This window comes from Nannospalax galili, unplaced genomic scaffold (genome assembly GCF_000622305.1).
Source record: "Nannospalax galili isolate Female #2095 unplaced genomic scaffold, S.galili_v1.0 scaffold765, whole genome shotgun sequence".
Classification (NCBI taxonomy): domain Eukaryota; kingdom Metazoa; phylum Chordata; class Mammalia; order Rodentia; family Spalacidae; genus Nannospalax; species Nannospalax galili.
The window spans coordinates 1,888,481-1,904,334 of record NW_008352647.1 but is presented as its reverse complement, the minus strand read 5'-3'; positions in this window follow the sequence as shown (position 1 = coordinate 1,904,334).

The following is a 15,854-nucleotide window of genomic DNA, read 5'->3' as shown; positions in this document are numbered from 1 at the left end:
TGAGACAGGGTCTCCCTGCAGCCCCAGCTGTCCTGGAACTCACTGTGTAGACCAGGCTGGCCTTGATCTCACAGAGATCCACCTGCCTCTGCCTCCCAAGTGCTGAGATTAAAGGCGTGCGCCACCATGCCCAGTAGTACCCAGCTTTTTATGAGGGTTCTGGGGATTGTACTCAGGTCACCAGGCTTCACAGTAACTGCTTTTACTCCCTGAGCCTCCTGTACAGCCTTTTTTTATTTACTTAAATCTTCTTTTCCTTCTTAGTTTAACTAATGCTTGTCAATATTGTTTACCATTAAAAAAATTAACTCCTAATTTCGTTGACCTTTTCTATAATATTTTTGCTATGTGAGTTGTGTGTGTGTGTGTGTGTGTGTGTGGTTTGTGTATGTGTGCCTGACATGCAGAGGCCAGAGGAGGACATCAGTTGTCCTGCTCTGTCACTCTCCTCCTTGTTCCCTTGAGACAGGGTCTCTCACTAAACCTGGAGCCAGGCTGGCAGCCAGCAAGCCCTAGCTATCCTCCTGTCTCTATACTCCACAGTGCTGGAGTTACAGGCACCTGTGTGGCCATGCCTGGCTTTTTATATGAGGCCTGAGGATTTGAACTTAGGTCCTCAGCAAGTACTCTTACTTACTCAGCAAGTACTCTTACCCACTGAGCCATCTCCCTAGTCCTAGCCCTATTTTATTTATTTATTATTATTTATTTATTTGTTTGTTTGTTTGAGACGGGGTCTCCCTGTAGTCCCAGTTGACCTAGAGCCCACCAAGCTGGTCTTATCTGATCTTAGAGAGATCTACCTGCTTCTGCCTCCTGCAAGTTGGGATTAAAGGTGTGCACAGCCATGCCCAACGGTTCTTTCTTAATGTAAAAATTTATCACTATAAACTTCTTGCTTGGAACCATTTCTGCTGCATTTCAGAGATTTTATGTGTTATATTGATATTTTTATTTATCTCAAGACAATTTTGATTTTCCTTTTGTTTATTCTTTGACAAGATAATTCAAGAGTGTTTTGCTTAGTTTTTCTACATTTGTGGGAATTTTCCAAGTTTTCACCTGTTACTGATTTCTTATTTCATATCTCATGATCAGAAAAGATAAGTTATGAGACTTTAATCTTCTTGTATTGATGCACATTTTGTGGGCTAACATGTCATCTACCCTGGAGACTATTCATGGGTACTTGAATGCAGAATGTGTATCTCCTGTTATGAGATGGAATGTTCTAGTAGATCTGTTTCTACTCTAGTGTTATTTAGGATTTCTGTTTTTCCAGTGATTTCTGTTTGGATGATGTATTTATTGCTAAAATCCCCCCTTATTACCATATTGTTATTTATTTTCCCATTCAGTTATGTTAGCATTTCCCTTCTGTTGTTGATGTTTAAGATGCTCTGATGTTGGGTGTATTATGTGTTTACAGTTGTCCTCTGAAGAATTAACACCACTTATTGTCATGTCATATATAGTGACCTTGTTTATCTCTTGTCACAGTTTTTGTCTTTGGTATAAGCACAGTCAATCCTGTTGTTTTCTGATTCTCATTTTCATGGAGTGTCTCTTCTACTCACTACCCGTTATTTTTAGCCCGTGTGTGTATAAAGCTACGAGTCTCTTATAGGCAGCATAAAGTTGGCTCTTGTCTATTTTTACGTTTTTATTTTTTGTTTTGAAACTTTAACCAGTTTACAATTGAAATAAGTATTGAGAGTTAAGAAGTTGTTATTTGTATTTGGTAAATTGTTTTCTGTTTCGTAATTTCTTTGTTTAATTCTATCTCTCTTGCTGCCTTCCTGTGTGATTTGCTGAACATGTTAAGTGGTGTGCTTTATTTTCTCTTTCTTCTTATTACATGTTTTTTCTTTGTAAAATATCCAAAAACAATTTATGTTACCAACTTAACTTCATATGTAACATACACCTGCACTTAATTTTCCTCCATTCCATAACGATGCCAGAATACACATCTTTTAGGTACTGCATACCCGTTACTAAATTACTATAGCTATGATTATTTCTTAATACTTTTACCTTTTATATTAAAGTTGAAAGTGATCTGTGCACCACAATTTCAGTCTGTAATTTTCTGTATTTCACTACATTCTTATCTTTACTGTGAGGTTTACACTTTCATATGTTTTCACATTAGGCTTGTTTTGTTACAACTTGAAAAGTTCCTTTTAGATTTTCTTGTAACTATGAATTCCATAGTTTTTGTTTGCGTGAGAAACCCTTATGTCTCCTTCATTTTTGAAAGACGAGTCTTGATGAGCATAACATTCTTGGCTGGTAGTCATTTTTCTTTGCTATTTTGAAGACAGCACCCTGTTCTCTGTTGGGCTTTGGAGATTCTGCTCAGAAATCTGGTGATAGCCTCGTTGAGATTCCCCTGTATGTAAGGAGCTGCTTTTCTCTTGTCGCTTTCATGGTTAACATCTTATCTTTGACTTTTGAGCTTTTGATTATAGAATTTATCAATAAAGATAGTTCCTTATTGAATCCATTTTGGGCTCTTTGACATTCTAGATACAAATGTTCTTTCCAGTTTAGGTAGTTTCCATCACTATTTCTTTAAATAAGCTTTCTTTCCTTTTTCTTTCCCTGCTTTCTCTGAGATTTCTCAAGCACGTGTATTGACTTGGTCAAGGGACTCTCATGGCCCCCAGAGGCTCTCTCCATTCTTCTGTCCTTGTTTCTTTGAGTGGGAAATCTCAAGCGACCTATCTTCCATCTGACTTTGATTCTTTTTTCTGTATGATGGAGTTTGTTTTTGAGGCTTCCTGTGGAATGATACCAATCTATCATTGCACTCTTTAGGTTCAGAATTTCTGTTTGAGTCATTAAAACATTTTTAATGGCTTCTCTTTGTCGAACTTCCAAATTGTTTATGTATTCTTTTCTTTACGTACATTAGTTGTGCATCTGTGCCTTCTGATGTCTGGTTGGGCATCCTTCAGGCAATTATTTAGAATTCTTTGTCAAATAGTGATAAATATCCATACTTTTAGGATAAGTTACCAATATTTTATTTTATTGCTTTGATGCCATCATATTTTTTTCAAAATGCTAATATATTTTTCAATATATTTTAAAGTTAAGACTATAGTAAAATGATGTTTATCATCATAAAATATATGAATTTACATGAAAAGAACAAAATGCCCAGAATAGGGAAAGAATTTATGAAAAAAAATAACAAAATCAAACCCAAAATTCCAGTAAATATATTCAGAGAGTCTCAGATTCAGGAGCTGAAAAAAATAGCAATTTACTCTAAGTCAGACTGTAACAAATCTTAAAAGAACAATAACATATCTATTACGGGGACCTAGAGAAAAAAAAGTTTAGCATTCCCCCTTTATGACTTTGCTTTCCAGACCTTCAGTCATCAATGAAGTCTAAAAAATCCTAAATAAAAAATTCCAGGCAATCTTCCTAGCTCTGTCCTCTTCTGAGCAGAGTGCTGAACTCTCCTATGAAGCCTTTTTGTATCCAGGCTGAACATATTACCTGTCCATCAGTCACTTGGTAGCTACCTTGATCATCAGCGTGACGGTAATACCATCGTATTTTTATTATTCTTTTTGATATTGTGGTCATGTGGTTTTGCCATGTAGATGAAGAAGTAAGCATCTATATTCTTGCAATGTAGCTTGGGCTAAGAAAGAATATCACCACTCAGCCAGTCTAAGGATTCTGGATTTGTTGTTAGATGAGGTCTGTGAATAAAGTGTGCTGGTGCAGTCCTCAGACAGACAAGCTTGACACATGGGTCCATAAGACCACAGATTGAGATCTGCATTGTGTGCCTCAAAGGGTCAGCCTGCTGTTGGGGTGGGCTTTGAAATGGACCATGTGAGCCAATCTGATGCTGGGATGGACATGGCGTATGAGTTCACCATTTGGGCCTTGAGCTTGAGTTCATGGGACTACACTGGTAAGTGTTGAAAGAAGCCTGGATGGTAGGTCTACAGGGTGAATCTGCATCCTGGGTCCAATGACTGGTACCAGCAGGGATGGACTGATCAAGTGCCTGTGTGTCACTATGACACTGAGGAAGGCCTGGAGCTTAAGCCTGTGGATGAAATCCCAAACCCCAGGTGATGAAAACTGATCTAGAACCCCGGGGTGCAAGTGTTGGGCTGAGGCCCCGGCTACTAGGAATAGTCTGGAGCTGTGTTCACAAGTATTAGCACATTGGGAAGGGCCTGGCAGCTAGGTCATGGGTACCAGAGGGTGCCTGAGGCTATGGGAGCCTGTGTCATAGTGGCTTTCTGTGGGGCAGTTCAGAAGCAAAGCCAGATGAATTTTTCATGTTTCTCTGTGCTGCTCTGGCTTAGAAAGAATGATGTGAGACTGTCCTTCCTGACCTCTTGAAGCATTTTTATTTTTCTACTATTCCCAGGTGTAATCTTTCAACTGGTTTCCTTAGCTCTTGGGATGTTGTTTTCATGCATGGATAAGATGAATGATGGAAATTTTCTTCTGCTATCTTGCTGATGACTTTCTCCTCATACATTTCAGATTTTACACTTGAAAAAAAATTAGTACTGATTCCAAATGGTATTACAGTTCTCTGCTCACAGATTAAACATGATTAATAATATTTACAAAAGTGAGCAATTTGATAGTGTCTAAAATTTTATTTATTCAAGAAATGTGCATAGAGTCTGGAAACACTGGAGAACATTTGCTGGCCTTTGGGGAGACCAAGATCATTCAATCACAGTGCATGATGCATAAGAAGAGCTCACCAAAAGCTAGTATTATATGCTAATATTGTTAATACGGTTGCATATTCATAGGAAGAATAGGGTTGATTTAGTACATAAATCATGTGATTGCAGGGGAGTCATCCCTGGGTTTTACATTCCTGTAGTTGGAAGCCTGGTGACTTTGACTAAGACACTAACTCTATCTGGGCTTGAGTTACACCATCTCTAAAAACAGAAGGTTACACGTACATTGATAGTGTGTCATATTAAGATGAAACACCATGATATAGAAGCACAGTGTAGGCATTCAATATACATGTATAGTAAATACTACCTTTCTGTTTTGCTTAAATAGCTCATAATTGTTTTGATAAGTCACTTTGGTTTATAATGTAGATAACTTAATTCTGGAAATATGGGCAACTTTTGATTACTATCAATAGTTAAGCCTCTTTTTCTTAACTTGCTGCTGGTACTAGGACTTGCAGAATACTAATATAAACCATCATCATGCCAGGCTCTATCTTCTCTTGTTTTGTGTCAGTGGGAATGAGTCTGATATTTTATCACTAGGTGTGATTTTGTTTCGAAACTTTAGTCATGGTCTTATAGTCAATATTTCCTTCCATTTCTACTATAGTAAGTAGCTTGCTTGTTTCCTGATCAGGGAGGGGCATTTACTGCATGCTTACCAGTTCTCAGACTCCTCCTCCTCATCTTCCTCATCTTCTTTCTCCTCCACCACTTCCTCATCCCTTTCCTCTTCTTCCTCTTCCTCCTCCTCCTTCTTTCTATCTTATTTCTACTAATCTGCATGACAGATGTTTCAATACTGATGTTCCTGTACTTCCCTGCAGTACAGAGACGTCAACTACGCCCAGTCTGTTTAGTTCACCTGAAACACTATCCTCTTCCTCCAGCCTCTGGTCTTAAACCAGTGTTCGTTTCTCCCTGGATGTCCTCATGTTATACTCCCTGAGGTGGTCCTTTAGGGATTGAAGAAGAACTGCCAAGGAGCACCTATTTCAAGTGCACAGGGGCAGAATCTGCCATGGCTCTAGTTGGACATGTAAAGGAGCCCCATGAATTTCTAGCTGCTGTTGATTGGAGACTTGAGGACTTCTGGAGTCTCTGTGCTGTCCTGTCCCTTGTAAACTGCTACTGCAGCAGATCTTACTAGCTTCCAGGCACCTGACCTCATGTCCTTCTGACCACAGTAAACCAAGGCCATGATTGCCTGTGCCTGTTTCCATAGAAATGCAAATACATCGCCAGTGCTTCCTCTTTAGGGCACCTTGTCCCTCTCTTCCCTTTTTTCTAGATGTTTTATGACAGTCGAATGGATTTCACAACAGGGAGATGTGTCACATAGTCATGCAGTTCCCTATGAAGAAATACATTTTCTTTTCTTGTCTCGATTCTTTTTTGAAAATTCAAAAAAATAATGAGAAATTAACTTTTGGTTCTTTATGAATTTCTCCTGAAAGGGGCATGAGGAAAAATAGGGGTTAGATTTGGTGAGGACTAGGCAGATAGGTCTGGTTTTATGCTGGCCAGGTAGAAGGAAGGCTCTGGTAGATGGAGATGGCCTTGGGGCCTTGGTCCTGTAGGATCTCTTTTTCTAAATTTTTAAAAAAATTTATTTATTATTTTTATTTTATGGGTATGTGTGTATTGCCTGCATGTAGGTAAATGCACCCGTGTCGTGCAATGCCTGCGGAGGTCAGAAGAGGCTGTTGGATCCCCTGGGACTGGAGTTATGGACAGTTGTTAGCTGCCATGTGGGTCCTGGGATTTGAACCCGGGTCTTCTGCAAGGATAACCAGTGTTCTTAACCGCTGAGCCATCTCTCCAGCCCCTTGTTTGATCTCTTAAAGGCAGCTCAGAACCTGTTTTTCTAACTCTGAAGCTGGACATAGGGGTTTGCCTCTCTCAAAGAGAATAACACAGCCTTCTACCCTCTGGTCTCGAATTATTTCAAAGACAGCAAACTGAAAATCAATGCTGTCTTCAGGATATATAATAAAATCTATTTTTAAGCCCAAGTTGTGTTGATTTGGAGTTTGAGTCATTCATAGACAGCTTTCCATGTGACCAGATATGGGCATAACGAACGAAGTGTCTTTGGGGCGGTTTACCCAGAATCACCTTAAGGTGAGGAATCATTTGCAGGAAACTTATGAAGGGGAATTGGTGAGGGTGAAGGAAAAGGAAGAAATGGAGCAAGAGTCTGACCTCAGGCTAAGTCCTACAGAGAGTAAATTCACAATGACCTCCTGGGGGGATGGAATGTAAGTAAAAGCTCAGAGATATCCTGACCCACTGGGAGGGAGTTTGATTTTCACATGACTTCACCTGACAGTCAAACGTTTCTGGAGGAACACAATTTTCCTCCAGCTTTTTGTGCAGTAGAGAGTGGGTTCAATCAGCATAAGAGTAGCCCTCTGAAATCCATCTTCATAGATACCAAAGGACAGACATAATTAATAAAAGGGGATCTGCAGGGATCTGAGTTGGCTACCAAGTTGATTGTTCTAGAGAGGGATTAGTCATGCAACAGGCACAGGTTAAATCAGCAGATTCCCAGGCCCACATAATCAATATTGCTAGAAATGGAGCTTAAAACCCTACACATTTGTTTAACTTTGTATGTGATTCTTAGGCCTTCTATGTAGTTACCATAGTAAATGCTGTATTGGACACAGGATTCCATTATTATAGACAGCAAGTTCAGGCCAAGGAAAACAGGAAGGACAGCTTTTTAAGCAGGAAGAAAGCTCAGTACCTTCAACTGCAATTGACAAAGGCTCTGCAGACAAATTCAGCTGAATTCTTATTCTGGCTCTGGGATTTTGGGACTTAAAGAAATCACTTTGTTTTTTGGAGGAATCTTCGTTGCTGTGAACCATACTTCTTAACTTACAGAGCTCTGAAGAGTTCATTCATTTACCCTTTCTCTTGACAGTGCCTATGCGTTTCACTAACCACTTTTCTGGGTCCTGGGGACATAGGGAAAAATGAGACAGGTAGGATTCCTGCCTCCATGAAGCTCAGAGGATGGACTCTCACAATTCCACCACGTGAAGCCAAATCCTACTTCCTTTCCAGCTTCCTTGCAATGTTAATTCTCTTTTTCCACCTGTAACTTCTCTATATTTGTTTTCCAGCTTCTTAGGGCTTAAGGGCACATGCTAAGTGGTCAGAAGTATTGCAATGTGGTTTTTGGCAAATGCTACTATAGAAATCCCATTGGTATGAAAATTAGGACAAGATAAGGCAGAAGGAACTTTCTCTGTATAAAGAAGGAAGTTGGGGAATGCTAGTTATATATGTACAAAGCTGCTTGCTATCTGAGAAACAAAAGGTAAAAATTACCAGGTTTTCCAAAAAAGATACTGTATATTACAGTGAAGAATAATGTGAACTAGTACAAATTTGTTTATCGTTTATCCATTTTTCCTGTTTGTTTTTTGTAACTCAAAGGTGAAGGTATCCTAGCCCTTTGAGGTTGGGATAGGGGTCCTCAAATCTCTGAGTTCCATGGTCCTCTCCAGCAGCTTCCTGAATTTCTACACTCTCTCTGATTCATGGTCCCTTGCTCTCTAACATACCATCTTCGTTTTCAATCACATTGATTTAGATGTCAGAACCACCCTCCTCATTTCTTTTCATCAAACGAAATCAACTGACATATAAACCAAAATCAATCACCAGGAAAATTCAGCCATATGCTTTTATCAAGCTCAAGCTGGAGGAGGGTATCCATCACAGGAACATCAGTCAAAGGGGTAAGAGCATCCCGTTCTCCAAGTGACTGCACACAGCATAGAGCTTTGGTCTCCAGGTCTGCTTCTTCTTCCGTCTTTCTACGCACTTCCTCTCCCTCTGTCTTCTCTAGTCACTCTTCTCAGTGTTGAAGTCAACATATTGTTCTCTTGCCTGAAGTAGGCAATATATTCACCACAGTTCCTGTCTGGTCTTCCAAGGGACTTACGACTATTGGTCATACACAGATGGTTATTTCCCTCGGAGGAATTCTGTCTCTAGTAGGTTGGACAGTGCAATTCTTCCACCTGATTATAACTGTTCCAATTCAATAGACTCTAGGGAACTCCTTGGTTATGGTTTCTCTTCTCAACCTTCAGAGCTAGTTTGGAGTTTACTTTATCTCTTAGGACACAGGCTCTCTCTTTATCAAACAACTGTGCATATGTCTTGGTCCTTGGAGTGTTAAGTTGCTTGGGTAAGAGTACTTACAATATGCTGAAGCACCGCACAAACCAGACGCATCAATTTTTTTGAACCTCGGTCATTTAGTATTACTTCTATTAGGATTGCATCCCGGCACCGATACAATATCTCTAAGTTTGCCTGACTCCTCATTCACCGCTTACCAAAATTAATCATTCCTTTCTCAGGCGTTATAGAATTTTATATTCTTCATTATTCTCTGGAATGTTATTAATGTAGCTGAAAAGCTTTCTCATATGTTCAATTTTATCCTGTTTCTTTTGCATTATTTCAGGAAGGCAGAAGGAAAGATAAAGTAATTTTTACCTCTCTACCCTCTAGCAGAACTGAGGCCTTAGAACTAGAGTTGCACATTTCCCTGGTCCTAAAGGTAATTGGAACCTTTGATTTAGGGACGCTGGGGCTTACTGACATTGACTTTTATTGGAGTAACTCTTTGAAACCAAGTTCCAGGAGTCAGAGGTGCAGTTTCAGAGTTGGAAGATGGCATGCCTTCTGGTGGCTAGTATAGGAGGCTACCTGCTTAGCAGACAGCTGCTGTTTTAGCCCATTTAGCTACCTTTTCTCCCTGGTGCGGTTAATAGAACTTCTCTGTCTCTTCCTTAGTGAACCATTTTCAGGCTGAATTTCTCAGACTTTGATTTCACTGTCATTTCCAAGGCTGAGTATGTGACTGTGTGGTCAGAGTATAGTCCCTATTTCTGGCCTCAGTTCAGAGACGCGTGTGGGAATGAAGCCAGATTAAGGAGGCTCAGTTTCTCTCACTGGGAAAATCCTACTCATCTTTCAAGATCATAAACTTGACTGTCTCTCTATTCTTTGCTCCCACAGAGCATTGTACTACAGGGTCACAGAAATCTGCTCCAAAATGTTCCCCTTGTCTTCCTTCCTTTGGGTTGGGAAGTCTAGGGACAAAGGTTATTTTTAATCCATTCTCAGTACATTAAAGGGAACTGTCTGATGGTAGGTACTCAGGCAACTTTTATCAAGGGAAGGGAGGGCTTGAGGAGGGAGGGTTCCACCAGGGCAACTGGGAGGCTCTGAAGAGTGTGGACAGGGCTTAAGGCTCTGGTTTGGGGGACATCACGCTTTGAATCTGATCTCCAAAGAGCCTTATTAGGAAAACAGCAAAACTGAGAATTGCAGCGATGCCTTCAGCAGACCTCCCAAGTCCCCGTTAATGACTCCTATAATATCTTTTCACTGCTTCCTCTTTCCCTAAGAAAGTCTCACATTGTCATCCAGGCCTGTTAAACGTTCTGTGGGCCCATTATCAAAATAGCATTTTCAGCTTCACTGAACACATGTAGGAAATGTTGTCATGTTTAAAAGGAAAAAAAAAAAAGAACAACTCTGAGAATAAGCACAGATTGTATTGGGGTAATTATCTCCTCTCCAACAGCTTTTTGGTAAAAGAGGATATTTCTAATTTTTAGGAAGCCAAGCTGTACATCTAAAAGGCTAAGTTGTCACTGATTAGATCAGTAACTCAACAATTGAAATCTGACATCCAATTAATTTCTCCTCCCCCACCTCCTCCTCTGTGCCTCTCCGACCGGCCTTCCTTCCCAATAATAAAGACAGATTACTCACAGATTTCTGATGGGTGCTCGGTGCGGGGTCATTTCTGACTGCATTTCTGTGGGAGTAAAAAGCAAGTCTGCAAATTTAAGTGGAGAATAGATCCCAAACTTATGATAATGCTGGGGTTCAGACCAGGGTCATCCTGGATAGAAGGCATGGCTAAGAGCCATGCACGGGCCGCAATAAAGAGGGAACTTCAGGGACTGAGTATGCACGGCTGAAGATCAAGGCCTTCGGCTCATCAACAGCTGTTTTATGACCTGTGTCTGCACTCCTCAGTGTGACACCTTATCAAAGCCTCTGTAGTCAGAGCCCAGAGGTTGAGGCTCAGCTCCGCTGTTTATCAAAAGTGCGGTCTCTATGTTATGGTTTTCAAGCTTCGTTACCCTCACCTGTAAAATCTTAAAGGCACCATCAGCCTCATACATCATTATCTTTGCATCTTCCCATCTATCCCTCATAACCATCCCGCTCAATCTGAAGAAGATCCTGCCTGGGTAGCTCCAGATCCTCTAGCTCCAGTGAGGAAGTGGGGCTATATCATTAATTGCTGTTAGGTACCCGGAGGAGGGCATGAGCAGCTCAGAGTTGCAGAGCCAAGGAAGGCTTCCTAGAAGAGATGGCAAGCAAGCTGCCAGGAAGGAAGGCAGACATACCTCTGATAAAGCAGAGGACTTATGGGCAGAGGGCTCAAGTGCCATTGCAAGGTCATATGAGGAGGACTGGGCTGGAGAAGAAGGTTGACTTCAGTTCTTAAGGTAGACCATCCATATCACATAATAAGGGCTTGTGGGTTAGTGGTCATGGAAGGAGAACTGGGGACATTGAACTCATCATGAGAGATATAGAAAAAAAGTTCAGGACAGGCCAGGCAGTGGAGGGATCTGGGATAAGGCTGAGGCTACTTTCATATTTAAGCAAAGAGGCTGAATTTAGCCTGTGGATACTGCAGCCTAGTTGCTCCCTGGGAAGGAGAGTCAGGTCATCTCTCCAGCACATCCTCTCCAACCGCAATCCAATCTTTCCTTCACCGCTACTTAATGTCGGAGAACAACTTCCCTCCTTCCCCCCTTCCCCTCCTCCTCTTCCTCCTCCTCCTCTACCTCTTCTTCCTCCTCCTCTACCTCCTCCTCCTCCTCCTCTTCATCTTCCACCTCCTCCTCTTCTTCCTCATGGTTTTTTTGAGATGGGATCTCCCTGTAGCTCCAGCTTGCCTCCTCCTCCTCTTCATCTTCCACCTCCTCCTCTTCTTCCTCATGGTTTTTTTTTTTGAGATGGGATCTCCCTGTAGCTCCAGTTTGCCTGGAATTCACTATGTAGATAGACCAGGCTGGCCTTGATCTCACAAAGATCCACCTGCCTTTGCCTCCCAAGTGCTGTGACGAAATGTGTACCCAGTCTGTACCCAGACTATCTTTCTTTTTGATTTTGAAAAAGTGACCTCATATCTCTGAGCTCAGTTTTCCCATTTGTTAAATGGGCACCACCGTGGATTGTGGCTTGTTCAGTTGTTTTGTAAGGGCACTGTAGTGGAAACATTTTCTGTGTAGGTGAGAGTGGACATCATTGAGTTTCCTCTAGGGCAGATGGCAGTGGGTCCTGGGCAGCCAGGGCCGCTTTAATTTAGAAGGGTAGACTCTTTGGTTGGATAGTGTTAGTCATATTGCTCATACAGGGGAACTGTACTAATTAGGAATCTACTGAGAATTTCTGGCAGGGGACAGTATGAGCAATCCAAAAGCTTAAGAGCTAAAGGAGCAGCAATCGGGGTATATGTCTGTGCTGGTTGGTATGTGGTTTGTGTGAAGTCACAGTGAATAATAATTGGCTGCTTCGTGTTTTCCACCCCGTATGGCAACCAAGGAGGTGGGGACAGCCAGTCAATATTAGAGACAGTTCACAGACTTCTGCCACAGGCTCAAGACAAGCACAAGCCTATACTCAGCCCTGACAGATGCCCTCAGCAGCCAGCAGTCATGGTGCTCGCTGCAGGGCAGAGTGCATGGGAGAGTCGACCAGACAGGGACGTAACGACCACAGGGGCCTTCAGGGCCTCAGGGGCCTGTGTCTTTTTCCAAGCACACACAGTGGAAGTTCACTGGAGGTTTGTGAGTAAGCGTTAGTTATATGATGAGCTCTGAGTTTCAAAAGCTCGTGCAGGCAAGTGCGAGGAGAATGGATGAAAGGAGATAATCCATGTCAAAGGCTTTGCTCAGACCCAGACTTAGTAAGTGCTGTAGTAAGTGCTCAGGAAACACTATCCAGCTGCTGTCATGAATCTGATAGCTACCAGGTGCCTGCTGGGATGAGATGGTGGCTCAGTCTATGGGCCTTAGACACTTTCTCTCTCTAACAAAGGGATGAGGTGTGCCAAACCTGGCTTAGCCTGGCGGGTTTTCACATTTATCTGTGGGTACTTAAGTGAAGCCCAGTTAGGCTTGAGATAGGAGTAGTAAGCAAAAGCTTCTGGTGCCAAGGGCCAACAATTGTTCCTGCCTGGTGAGGAAGGTATAGCTGACAGGAAGCCCCAGTGGGGAGGCTGCGCCCTCTAGTGGGGAAAGGAAGAGGCAGTGTTAATGGTTTTGGCCCAGAATCTCTCAGTCTTCTGTTGATCTGGGCCACCTTAGCACCCAGGTGTCAGTATTCCCAGGGGGGCTTCTGGTTGGTTATACTTGAAGTAAGAGACACAGGGAGAGCAGACACCATGGACTAGCTAGGCCTTCCCATGGAGGTATGCCACAAAGATCAGCGACTCCAGTGGGTGGGGATGGGGGTGGGGCAGATGACCCTATATTGTGATGTGACCAAGGTTTTTCTCATCCCTCTCTAGCCGTGTGAACAGCAGGTGCTCTGCAGTTCAAACTCAGACCCAAGGAAGAGTGTCATCGCCTCCTCACTGTTCTGTTTATCTTCAAAACTGATTGGTCTCATGTCTCATCCACATAGGGTTCTCTGCCCAACATAAGTACTAACCACATAGACACCTGAAATACGGATCATCAAGTTTGAAGACACCTTGACTGTAAATCACATACTGACAAAGATGTAACATGAAGTGATATTAATGATCTCATAAGTAATTTTCTATATTGGTTACACATTGAAATGACACAAATATGGATATATTGAGTTAAATGAAATATATTATTAAACTTTATTTTACCTGTTTCTATTTGTTTTGTATAAATGGGAAGTAGAAATTTTTAACTTGCAAAGCTACACACGGTGGTGCATGCCTATGATCTCAGCCCTTGGTAGGCTGAGGAAGAGAATCAGGAGTTCAAGATCATCCTTGGCTACATGGAGAGTTTGAGGTGCGCCTGGGCTACCTGAAACCCTTTCCCTTTAAAAAATAACATTTAAATTTGAATGTCTGTCTGGTGTTATATTTCTATTAAACAAAGCTTATGAAGACTTCAACTGGTTAAAAATAATCCAACAATACAAAGAGAAAAAAATGATTTTAGTTCCCTCAAGTCTACACAGATTAAAGAAAACAATACGTTTCCTGATTGTTTAGTCATCTTCAGGTAGAAAGACTTGAGGTAGAAACAGATGCCATCATTGGAGTCAGAACATCCTGACTTATAACCTACTTCTACTACGTCTTCCTATGTGGTTTTGGACAAGTCATCTAACCTCCCTGAATGAGGTCAGGCTCTTTGAGTGAGGTGGAGGTAGGGCTATCACACTTTACAGAGCTGTTGGAGGCAATTAGCTGGAAGGGTGTATTTATGTCTTCCATGTGGAGTGCTTGACATCACTACTTTATTTCCCAGCAGGTATGAAAAGACTAGCCCCATTTGAAGTTTAGAACTGGGGAGAATCTTTCAAAAGCCAAGGCTGAACATCCTTAAGCATATTTAAATTTACTCATTCATTTAGGGACTTTATTTTGAGCTGGTTGTAATAGTAAATGAAGTAGACTGGGTCTTGGCCATTGAAGACAAGGGCTACTTTTATGAACCTCTCTCTCTCTCTCTCTCTCTCTCTCTCTCTCTCTCCCCCCCTCTCTCCCCCTCTCTCTGTATGTGTGGGTACATATGTGAAGGAATTTGAGGATGGATTGCATGCTTTCTTGGCTAAGCTGTTTTTTCATTTCCTGGCATATCTTTCAACTCCACTTTCAACATAGCCCCACACGCCTATCTACACTAGAAACAGCCCAACCCTCCCCACCCTACTCCCTCATTGCCCACCAATCCACTTGTCCATCTTCATGAAGCTCAGTTCCTCAGTTTCTTTAAGGACCGACTGAAGGCGGCCTGGAAGTGGGAGCTTGCTCTGTCTCTGATCCAAAAGGCCTCCTTACTAGACACTCTTCCAGGATTTTCCTCAACTCCTGAAGAAAACCAAGTGATAAGAGTCTCTTATTTGATGGTTTAGTATCTTGACCAGGAAGTCTGAGTTTTTTTTTTTTTCTGGAGGGAGGAGGGCAAAGACAAGACAAAGCAGATGGGTAAGATTTCACACACGGACAAATGGGCCTCGGCATGGGGATTCCCTGAGCACAGGCAGAAAGGTGACTGAATGCTGGAGTGAGGAGCTATGAACCTCACTGCCAAGGTTATGGACCCCTGTATTGAAAATCTTAGAGCATGCTGGATATGTTGTGGACAATAGCTCTCTGAATACCCTTGAGGGCCTTTGGAGTAGATCCTATATTAGTCCTATCCCATTTGACTCATGCACAGTCCAAGCACCTTCTGCTTGCTCTACATACTACACCTCGCGTGCCAAGTATATTCCCTGATATTATCTGGCTATTTAATTTGTGAAATCACAGGTTACAGACTGGAATGAAAATCCCAGGGACAAGGTCAGAGCTCTACTGTCCACCCTGCCTCAGCGTGGGCAGATTCCCTTCTATTCCATTAGCTCTGACTGGACGGATCTGCAAGGTTATTCTCTGGAGCATAAGATATACAGGCTGCAGACTTATTTGTGGTGCTTACCAGATGGTAGATGGATTATGTGGTTGATAGGCTCAGAGACTCTGGAAGTCAGGGGGAAGTAACTCATCTTAGAAAAGATGATCAGGAGTGAGAGGTGAAATCCTGACCCAAGTGTTGAAGATGTAAAAAGGGAGAAAGAGGGGCCGGGTGTGATGGCAGCACTTGGGAGGCAGAGGCAGGCAGATCTCTGTGAGTTCCAGGCTAGCTGGGGCTTCAGGAAGAGCCTGTCTCAAAAGCTAAAAGAGAGAGAGGGAAAGAGAAAGAGAGAGAGAGAGAGAGAGAGAGAGAGAGAGAGAGAGAGAGAAAGGCAGGGAACTAGGAGAAGGAGGAAAACGGCTTGTTG